The sequence below is a fragment of the Siphateles boraxobius genome, unplaced genomic scaffold, assembly GCF_051911475.1.
Source record: "Siphateles boraxobius isolate OS27281-9 unplaced genomic scaffold, OSU_SipBor_1 269, whole genome shotgun sequence".
Taxonomy (NCBI): Eukaryota; Metazoa; Chordata; class Actinopteri; order Cypriniformes; family Leuciscidae; genus Siphateles; species Siphateles boraxobius.
Window position 1 is genome coordinate 1,228,512 of NW_027508886.1, and position 9,085 is coordinate 1,237,596.

Sequence of the window (9,085 nt, forward strand, 5' to 3'; positions counted from 1 at the left end):
CATTGGGAGCATGTACAGGTTGAATAGGAGTGGCGCAAGAATTCAGCCTTGAGGGACTCCGCATGTCATGGATGTCCACTCAGACTTATGGTCTCCTATACTCACATAATAACCTCTGCCTCCTAAGTATGACCTGAACCATTTTAGGACTATCCCAGAAAGCCCGACCCAGTTTTCCAGCCTGTCAAGAAGTATTTTGTGATCGACAGTGTCAAATGCAGCACTGAGGTTGAGTAGTACCAGCACTGATAATTTGCCTGTATCAGTATCTAAGCGAATATCATTTATTATCTTTATGAGCGCGGTCTCTGTACTGTGGTGCGGTCGGAAACCAGATTGAAAATGGTCAAAGTATCCATTCGAGCTTAAGAATTTGTTCAGCTGATTGAAGACAACTTTTTCAATGATCTTGCCTATGAAAGGAAGATTTGATATCGGTCTATAGTTGTTTAATATGGTCTTATCCAGATTGCTCTTTTTCAGGAGGGGCTTGACGACAGCAGTTTTCAGGGAGATCGGAAAACTCCCAGAGAGAAGTGAGGCATTTACCACTTCCAGGAGATCTGCTTCTAAGCTGTGTAACACATTTTTGAAAAAAGATGTGGGAAGTGCGTCAAGGGCGCAGGTTGATGTTTTTAGATGCTGTACGGTTTCTTCCAAAATTTTGCCATCAATTTCTTCGAAATCAGACATAGTGGCTACTTTCTCGTGCTGTTGTCTGATCTGCCTGACCCCAGCGCAACTCAAGGATGAGCTGATCACCTTTCTGATATTATTGATTTTCTCAGAGAAGAAAGAAGTAAACTCACTGCACTTTCTCACTGAGAGCATTTCACTGGGAATCTGGCTTGGGGGGGTTGTCAGTCTCTCTACAGTAGCAAAAAGAGTGCGCGTGTTGTTTATATTGCTGTTTATAATATTCGAGAAAAAAGTCTGACTAGCTTTGCCTAGTTCCTTATTGAAAGCATGGATGCTGTCTTTGTAGATGTTATAATGGACTACAAGTTTTGTCTTCCGCCACATGCGCTCTGCTTTTCTGCATTGTCTTTTCATATTTTGCACTGCTGTTGAGTTTCTCCAAGGTGCTTTTTGTCTGCCACTCTTCTTCCTGACTTTCACAGGAGCAATATCATCAATTACACTCTTAACTTTTGAGTTAAAAGAATCAAGGAGAAAATCAACAGAGTCAGCAGATATGCTTGGTGTTAAAGATATAGCCTTCATAAATAGTACACTAGTGTTCTCATTTCAGCATCTCTTCTTGACAGACACAGATCTAGCTTCAATGGCAGGAGAGATCAATATATCAAAGAAAACACAAAAATGATCAGACAGTGCTACATCCTTAATAACAATTGATGAAATGTTTAGACCCTTACTGATAAGTAAATCTAGAGTGTGTCCACGATTATGTGTGGGTCCATGTACATGCTGAGTCAGATCAAAAGTTTTTAAAACAGTTTTGATTTCTTTTGCCATATTGTTTTCTGCATTATCTATGTGAATGTTAAAATCTCCAGCAATGGCAAAGCAGTCAAACTCTGAGGAAATTGTTGATAACAGTTCTGTTAAGTTCTCAGCAAAAGCTGGAGAGTATTTGCGAGGCCTGTAAACAATGATAAGTAAAATGCGTGGAGCACCTTTTAACACAATACCGCGATACTCGGAAGACGGGTAATTCCCAAATGATATTTGCTTACATTGATAGACATCTTTATAAAGAGCAGCTAAACCTCCGCCTCTTCTGACAGCTCTGCAGACACTCATAAAAGTAAAGTTAGGAGGGGCTGTTTCATTGAGGACTGTTGCACTGCAACTTTCTTCTAGCCAAGTTTAATTTAGCAACATAAAATCCAGGTTGTATGTGGTTATTAAGTCGTTGACTAAAAGTGATTTATTTTTAAGTGAGCGGATGTTTAAAAGTGCTAACTTAACAGTCTTACTTTTTGTCCCCACAGCAATCTTGGTATGTCGTGTAATAAGCACCATATTAGATGGGTTTGCTGTACGGCTTTTGAAGGCCTTAGACTTTCTATCATGTAATCGAACAGCAATAGAAAAAGATACAGGCACACTGGGTTCCTGCTTGTTCTGTAAACATTTGAGAAAGTTATTGTTATCATAGCGGGGACCCGACACATATCACTGAGAGCTGGTATCAGTTGTTTTTGGTTCACCTCGAGCCGCTGGAGGAGGGTGTGGGCCCTGGCGCTGTGGCAGAGGCCGAAGAGCTCTCACAGGAGGAGGGGGAGGGCGAGCTGGGCCCGCAGGCTTTGGTGGTTGTGGGGCCTGGCGTTTTTTGGTTGGTATCTGGGGGCTCGCAGCAAAAGAGTGGGATAGTCTAGTTCCAGCATGCACCAGTTGTTCCATTTTCTCTGAGAAGCACAGAAGTGGAGATGCTGGAGAGAGTGATAATGTTTCCGGTGAGAGGGATTTTTGCTCTGGTGTTATTGGAGGCTGTAATATGCTGTCCTGGTTTCCCTGGCTGTTTTCCAGAAAGTCGTCTATGGGTGCTGTATCTTGGAGCAGTGCTGGTATGTCACAATCTGTCTGTGTTGAGCTCTGTGGGCAGGGCTCAGCTGAGATTGTGTCCGTGAGTAGAGGTTGTTGTGGCTGAGTGGTGTTATCACTGTCCTTGTGTGATGTGTCAAACGCATGTCCATTCAGGTGCTGAAGTGAAATCCTGTGGTCATTCATACTGTATCCAGGTGTGTGTGTGCCATTCAGGTTGAGTGGATTGGCACACATTGCAGAAGGATGACGGAGGGAGAAGTAGATATTGTCCTTTAGCACTCTTGAACCAAGTTTGTTTGGGTGGTGGCCATCCTGTTGAAACAGTTGCCTCTGACTCCAGAAAAGATTGAAGTTGTCAGTAAAGTTCACTCCTTTTATATTGCAGGTTTTTTGCAGCCATGTATTAAGCCCAAGCAACCGTGAAAACCTGTTTGTTCCTCTTGCTGGGAGTGGTCCACTGATGAATGTTTGAACTTTCAGTCTTTTAAGTGTTTCAAAAAGTTCATTGAAATCCTTTTTAAGAAGTTCCGACTGCTCTTTATGAATATCATTCTTCCCCACATGAATGATGAGTCGATTTGCAGTCTTATGTTTCATCAGAATGTTCTGAAGTTCCCTGTTTACATCAGAAGTTGTTGCTTGTGGAAGGCAGCACGTTGTTGTATCCCTGCTATTAATGTTTCTGATTACGGAGTCGCCCACTATCAGAGTCCTGGGCTCGGCTGCACTGTGAGCTGAGTGCCGCTGTCTGCTCGACCTTGAGCCCCAGTTAGCATCAGTGTTAGCTACTGGCTGATTCTGTCTGTGTGCGATCACATTCATCAAATTTGGGGATTCCTCATTCATTAATACTTCAAATCTGTTCTCAAGATGTATAGGCGGTGGTAGGAGACCAGTGTTTGCAGTCCTTGTCAGAGCCGTATCTGGGGTAGAGGATGCTACTGCAGTAATATGTGATGCTCGTGACAATCTGATGTCTCGAGTGCCTTTGGGTCTCGCACCCTGTTTGTGCCATCGATTAGTAAAACGATCGGCTTGTTTCTCTACACTCAGTATGGCCTGTCGAGAAGCACTAGATTCATCGGACTCACCGGCTGTATGCTGAGGACGTCCATGACGGAGCTCTGTTGTGTGTTCCGTCTGGTTTGGTGGTCCCGCAATTAACTTTGTTTCAAGAATTGCAATCCTTTGTAAAAGTCTGTGGCAGTTGGAGCAGCAAGTAGATTCCAGAGGAGGCATTTTCGTATCCTTATGAATGTAGGCAGTTGTGTTTTCTCTTCCCCGGAATGTAAGCTTTCAGTGGGAGGCTGGTCGAATAAAATAATTCTGCTTTTTTTTGTAGTAATCCAAGCGTTTGAGCACTGTGCTGAAGTTAAAATTAGGTGATAAAAGGAGATAAAATATAGAAATATAAAAGCGATAGAGCAAAGCGCGGAGAAGTAAGCCAGAGCGTCCGAACAGTAGCTGGGCAGGAAGTAGTCGTCATCAGTAGTAATTATCGTCATCTTTGCAACAGGTAAGTCTATTCTTCACGACTGTATAATCGATCATTATTTATTCATAAACAGTGTTTGTTTTTAGACAATTAAACATGCCAATAAAGCTAGCTAGCGTGTAATAGCACACGTTTTCTTCTGTACATGTGAACCTGCAACTTTACCATGATATACAGTAAAAAACATGCCACTACTGTCAAGATAATTAGCCGACCACTAATTAAGCTATATCCTCCTTAAACCATTTTTTTGTTGTTGTTAATTTAGTATTTTTTTGTGTCATTCATTACATTATTTTGAGCAAAAGAAGATTTTTACTAAAACCTTTAAAAAAAAAAGTTTAATTCATATATGTTATACTATACTATGTTATACACCAGTATACATATTTATGTTATCTTTTTAAATACTATGTTATACATATTTAAAAAGACATGAATAGGCAAAAACAAGTGTTTTTTTGTTTCAACAAATGATTCTCAACTATGTTATAAAAGATATACCAAAACGATTTGATATACCATTTTAAGTTTTAGATCTGTTTGATGATCATATTATTATGAATTGTCATAAACGCCTTTATGTTATATTTGGTGTTTCTTAGTAATCTCTGCCACAAAAGCTAAACAAAACAAAACGATTTAAGCATGGCATGATACCAGCAAGATTGTACCAAGAAGTGTTATTTATTTTCTCATTAATAAGTTCATCACACTATTTACAATTTGTACACAAGGCAATTCAAAGTGATTCACAGTTGTATAAAAACAATAATGCTTATGCTCATAATAATAATAATCATTAATTATTATAATATTATAATAATTAATTACATAAAAAAGAAATGCTGTAGTAAAATACTTTCAGTTGGAATATGACAGCTATGTAACGTTCTGTTTATGCTTGTGTCCTTTCAGATTATGTATGCATACCCGGTTTTACGAAGAACCTCTGAGGGTCGACTCCTTCGTGTTGGCAGGGAGGGCCAGGTGTAAGGAGGAGGTCCTGGCTGAGGCCACTGCCTTTGTGAGGCAGAATGGAGGGAATCCTGGAGACCAGTTCTTGGTTCTGGCTCACTGCAAGATCCAGTTTGGGAAACACCAGGGTCAAAGGTTCCTGTGGCTGCTGGAGAACTCACTGGGGTATGCTTGCTATCTGGTCAGCAGCATTTTGGGGGAGGAGGAGAGGGACAACCCGCTGTCGGACAACAAACACCTGTTCCTCAGATACACCTCGCAGATCAGGGAAGTAGGCGAGGCTGTGGAGGTGTATCAGAAAAAACAGGCCATGCTGCAGGAGGCCCAGAGGACAGGAGACTCTGGATGTCTGATGGTGGAGTTTGGGGATTTTAAGGGTAGGTCAATGAAGGAGGTGTATGAGGACCCAAGCAAGGAGGCCCAGGCTCTCATCACCTACCTGAAGAAGGCAAAGGCCAGGCCTAACACCAATATGGCCCTTTTCAAAGCATACGTGCTGAAGAGGCAGGCTCCAGCCCACGTGCCCACCACCACTGTGCCCACTGCATCTGTCATCACTGCTGCTGTGCCCACTGCCACTGTGTCTGTTCCTCCTCCACCTACTGCCACTAAGAACAGGCCACTGCTGGCGACCAATGTGAAGGCCCTGTTGGCGCGGGGGAAGGATTTATTTGCTTCACAGCTGGCAAAAAAGATTTTGTCTCCAGCCAAACCCTGTAAGTGAATTGCAAGCTTTAAAATCATTACAGTATATATTATGCAGTATATATGTCTAACGAAAATACGTGTTCAACAGCTGCAGGACCACGTGTACATCCTGCGTCTGAGTCCGCAGCCCGGAGACAGCTCTTTACATGTGGTGAGTATCACTTAACGCATACAAGTGTGTTGGTGACATGTGCTTAGTGTTTTATGTTATTTTACAGACTCTGCTGCTACGGATTTTAGGAGGAAGATGACCTGGAGATGGCAACTGTAGCCTCGCAAGCTGAGGAACAACTTCCTCAAGGTATGTAAATCTTAAACAATATTTTACAAACAATTACAAATAAAACAAAACAGTATTTTTTAAATGACATATTATTTTATTTCACAACATAGAGGAATGGCACTTCTCAGGTGTCAATCTACATTCACTCTTTGAGTGAACATCCTCAAAGGAAAAAAGATAATTTAAAGGTGTATGTAAAAGGTTTTATTTCATTTTTTATCGTAATCACTGACTAAAGCTCATTCTTGTCATCTCACACTTCCCCCACTCCCCTTGGAATAAGTGGCTGTTGTAGTGTTTGGTCTGCTTCGCTTCACACTTGGCTGATCCCATCTTTTTTTCTTCTTGTATTTCTTCTAATGGTGCTTGGATGAAAAACAGGATGATTTTCACTGCTTCCTTCCATCTTTTCATCATCATGTCATCTCTCTACTAATCATACATGCTTTGCAGTAAACCTTGTAATCGCAGTAGCTGTCCAGCAGAGCTGAGAAAGTCATGCAGTGAAAGTCTAAAACAATAAGATAATTTTGTTGTGTTTTTTTACGCTCCAGGCACTGCAGGCTCGAGAGGCCCTGCTCCTGCCCCGGCTCGTGCTACTGCCCCTGCTCCTGCCCCTTATCCTGCTCCTCCAGCATTGTGGACCCCTGGCCAGGTGTCCCAGTCGCCTGCAGAGGTTCCTGTCCACTGGAAAGATTAACTCCCATCTTTCCAGCAAGGCCTTCAACCCCTGTCCCTCTGCACCAGGACCATCCTCACTACAGCCACCCAAAGGACTGCAGCGCCCAGCCCAGCCTCCTCTGCAGTCTCCTCCTCTGCGCCCTGCCCAGCCTCCTCTGCAGTCTCCTCCTCTGCGGCCTGCCCAGCCTCCTCTGCAGTCTCCTCCTCTGCGCCCTGCCCAGCCACCTCTGCATTCTCCTCCTCTGCGTCCTGTTCAGCCTTCTCTGCAGTCTCCTCCACAGCCTTCTGTCCAGCCAAGTGCTGCCTCTGCTCCTGCAACATCAACTGGGTCCAGTGTTGCAGACCAGGCTCCTGTAAGTAAGCTTCTCATTATTCGTGTGCAGGTGCTGCAGCGTGATTTCCAATGACCACAAAAAAAGAGGCCGCATTTCCTCTGTGCTGGAAACTTTGCACTGGCTACCTTTTAATTGTAGATTTAATCAAAAAATTGCGCTTTAAGCCATGCAAGCTGAAATGTTTGCGGCCCGGCAGCAGCAGGGAGGATGTATGTTTCGGCTAATTGGTATAGGGGTATGATTCTCGCTTAGGGTGCGAGAGGTCCCGGGTTCAAATCCCGGACGAGCCCATTATTAGGCTTTGCTTTTAATCTCTTCAGCCTGATTAGGGCAACCAGGATATTTATATCCCGGGTTTCGACAGAGGAACCACGTCCGCCTCTTTTAGTCTACCTGATTCCACCTAGCCTCATCGCTATCTGCCTCTCAGACAGCCACCTATCAGGAAGTGTTGGTTCCATGGTGTAATGGTTAGCACTTTGGGTTTTGAATCCAGCGATCCAAGTTCCAATCTCGGTAGAATCTTTTTAGGTTCTTTGCGGAAGGGTGGGAAAAAGCAGAGGTGATGCGCAACTGCTGACGTGGCAGTGAAATTGGCAATCTCAAACAGAGTCGGAATTGGGGAAACATGGGCTTAAAAAGCAAAGGCTTCATTTGCTCCTTGCTATCGTGCTTTTGGACTCAAAGACTTAAATCTCTGTTGCTCTTGGGAAAAGTTGACACACCCCAAGGTTCCATGGTGTAATGGTTTGCACTCTGGGCTCTGAATCCAGCGATCCGAGTTCAAATCTCGGTGGGTCCTGCTTTTGCCAGGAATGTGTGCAGTACCTCGTTCGAAAAAACTTTTTCGGCAGCACTGAGCCACAAGAGCTCATCTAGGTAGTACCCCTTGAAGGGGGGCGTAAAAAGGATGGACAGCACTGGAGAATGCAGGCATCGATCCCGCTACCTCTCGCATGCTAAGCGAGCGCTCTACCATTTGAGCTAATTCCCCTCGATGATGGACAAGAGGTGTCCATCGCTCTCAAAGACAAAGACGAGGCGCGATCCCTAGCACGTGTGCAGGTGCTGCAGCGTGATTTCCAATGACCACAAAAAAGAGGCCGCATTTCCTCTGTGCTGGCAACTTTGCACTGGCTACCTTTTAATTGTAGATTTAATTAAAATATTGCGCTTTAAGCCATGCAAGCTGAAATGTTTTCGGCCCGGCAGCAGCAGGGAGGAAGTATGTTTAGGCTCGTTGGTCTAGGGGTATGATTCTCGCTTAGGGTGCGAGAGGTCCCGGGTTCAAATCCTGGACGAGCCCATTATCAGGCTTTGCTTTTAATCTCTTCAGCCTGATTAGGGCAACCAGGATATTTCTGAGAAATTGGGGATAAAATGAGCCAGAGAGAGGCCGGTTAGCTCAGTTGGTTAGAACTTGTTGCTAATAGTGCCAAGGTCAAGGGTTCGATCCCCGTACGGGCAACTCGTTTTCTCTCTGGGACCTTCGCTCTACTCTTCTCGAAAATGACTGGCGGTCTCCCAGACATGCCTGCTGACTAAACCGCACAAGTACCTGGCCGAAATAGCTCAGTTGGGAGGGCGTTAGACTGAAGATCTAAAGGTCCCTGGGTCAATCCCGGGTTTCGGCAGAGGAACCACGTCCGCCTCTCTTAGTCGAGGCGGTCCATTGACCAAACGCCAGCTCTTATCTACCTGATTCCACCTAGCCTCATCGATATCTGCCTCTCAGACAGCCAGCTATCAGGGTGTGTTCGTTCCATGGTGTGATGGTTAGCACTCTGGGCTTTGAATCCAGCGATCTGAGTTCAAATCTCGGTGGGACCTGCATTTGCCAGGAATGTGTGCAGTACCTCGTTAGAAAAAACATTTTAGGCATCACTGAGCCGCAAGAGCTCATCTAGGTATTGCCCCTTGAAGGGGGGGCGTAAAAAGGATGGACAGCACTGGAGAATGCAGGCATCGATCCCGCTACCTCTCGCATGCTAAGCGAGCGCTCTACCATTTGAGCTAATTCCCCTCGATGATGGAGAGAAGGTGTCCATCGCTCTCAAAGACAAAGACGAGACGCAATCCCTAGCACGTGTG

General features: G+C 44.5%; 3 non-coding genes across 3 annotated transcripts; all 3 read left to right on the plus strand.

Annotated features, from left to right (window-relative positions):
• Positions 1–7,724: 7,724 nt before the first annotated feature.
• trnaq-cug (transfer RNA glutamine (anticodon CUG)) lies at positions 7,725–7,796 on the plus strand. Its single transcript has one exon. It is a non-coding gene; the product is annotated as a tRNA-Gln (tRNA).
• A 432-nt stretch (positions 7,797–8,228) lies between these two features.
• Positions 8,229–8,300, plus strand: trnap-agg (transfer RNA proline (anticodon AGG)). Its single transcript has one exon. It is a non-coding gene; the product is annotated as a tRNA-Pro (tRNA).
• Positions 8,301–8,555: 255 nt separating this feature from the next.
• trnaf-gaa (transfer RNA phenylalanine (anticodon GAA)) lies at positions 8,556–8,628 on the plus strand. Its single transcript has one exon. It is a non-coding gene; the product is annotated as a tRNA-Phe (tRNA).
• The last annotated feature ends 457 nt before the right edge of the window (positions 8,629–9,085 follow it).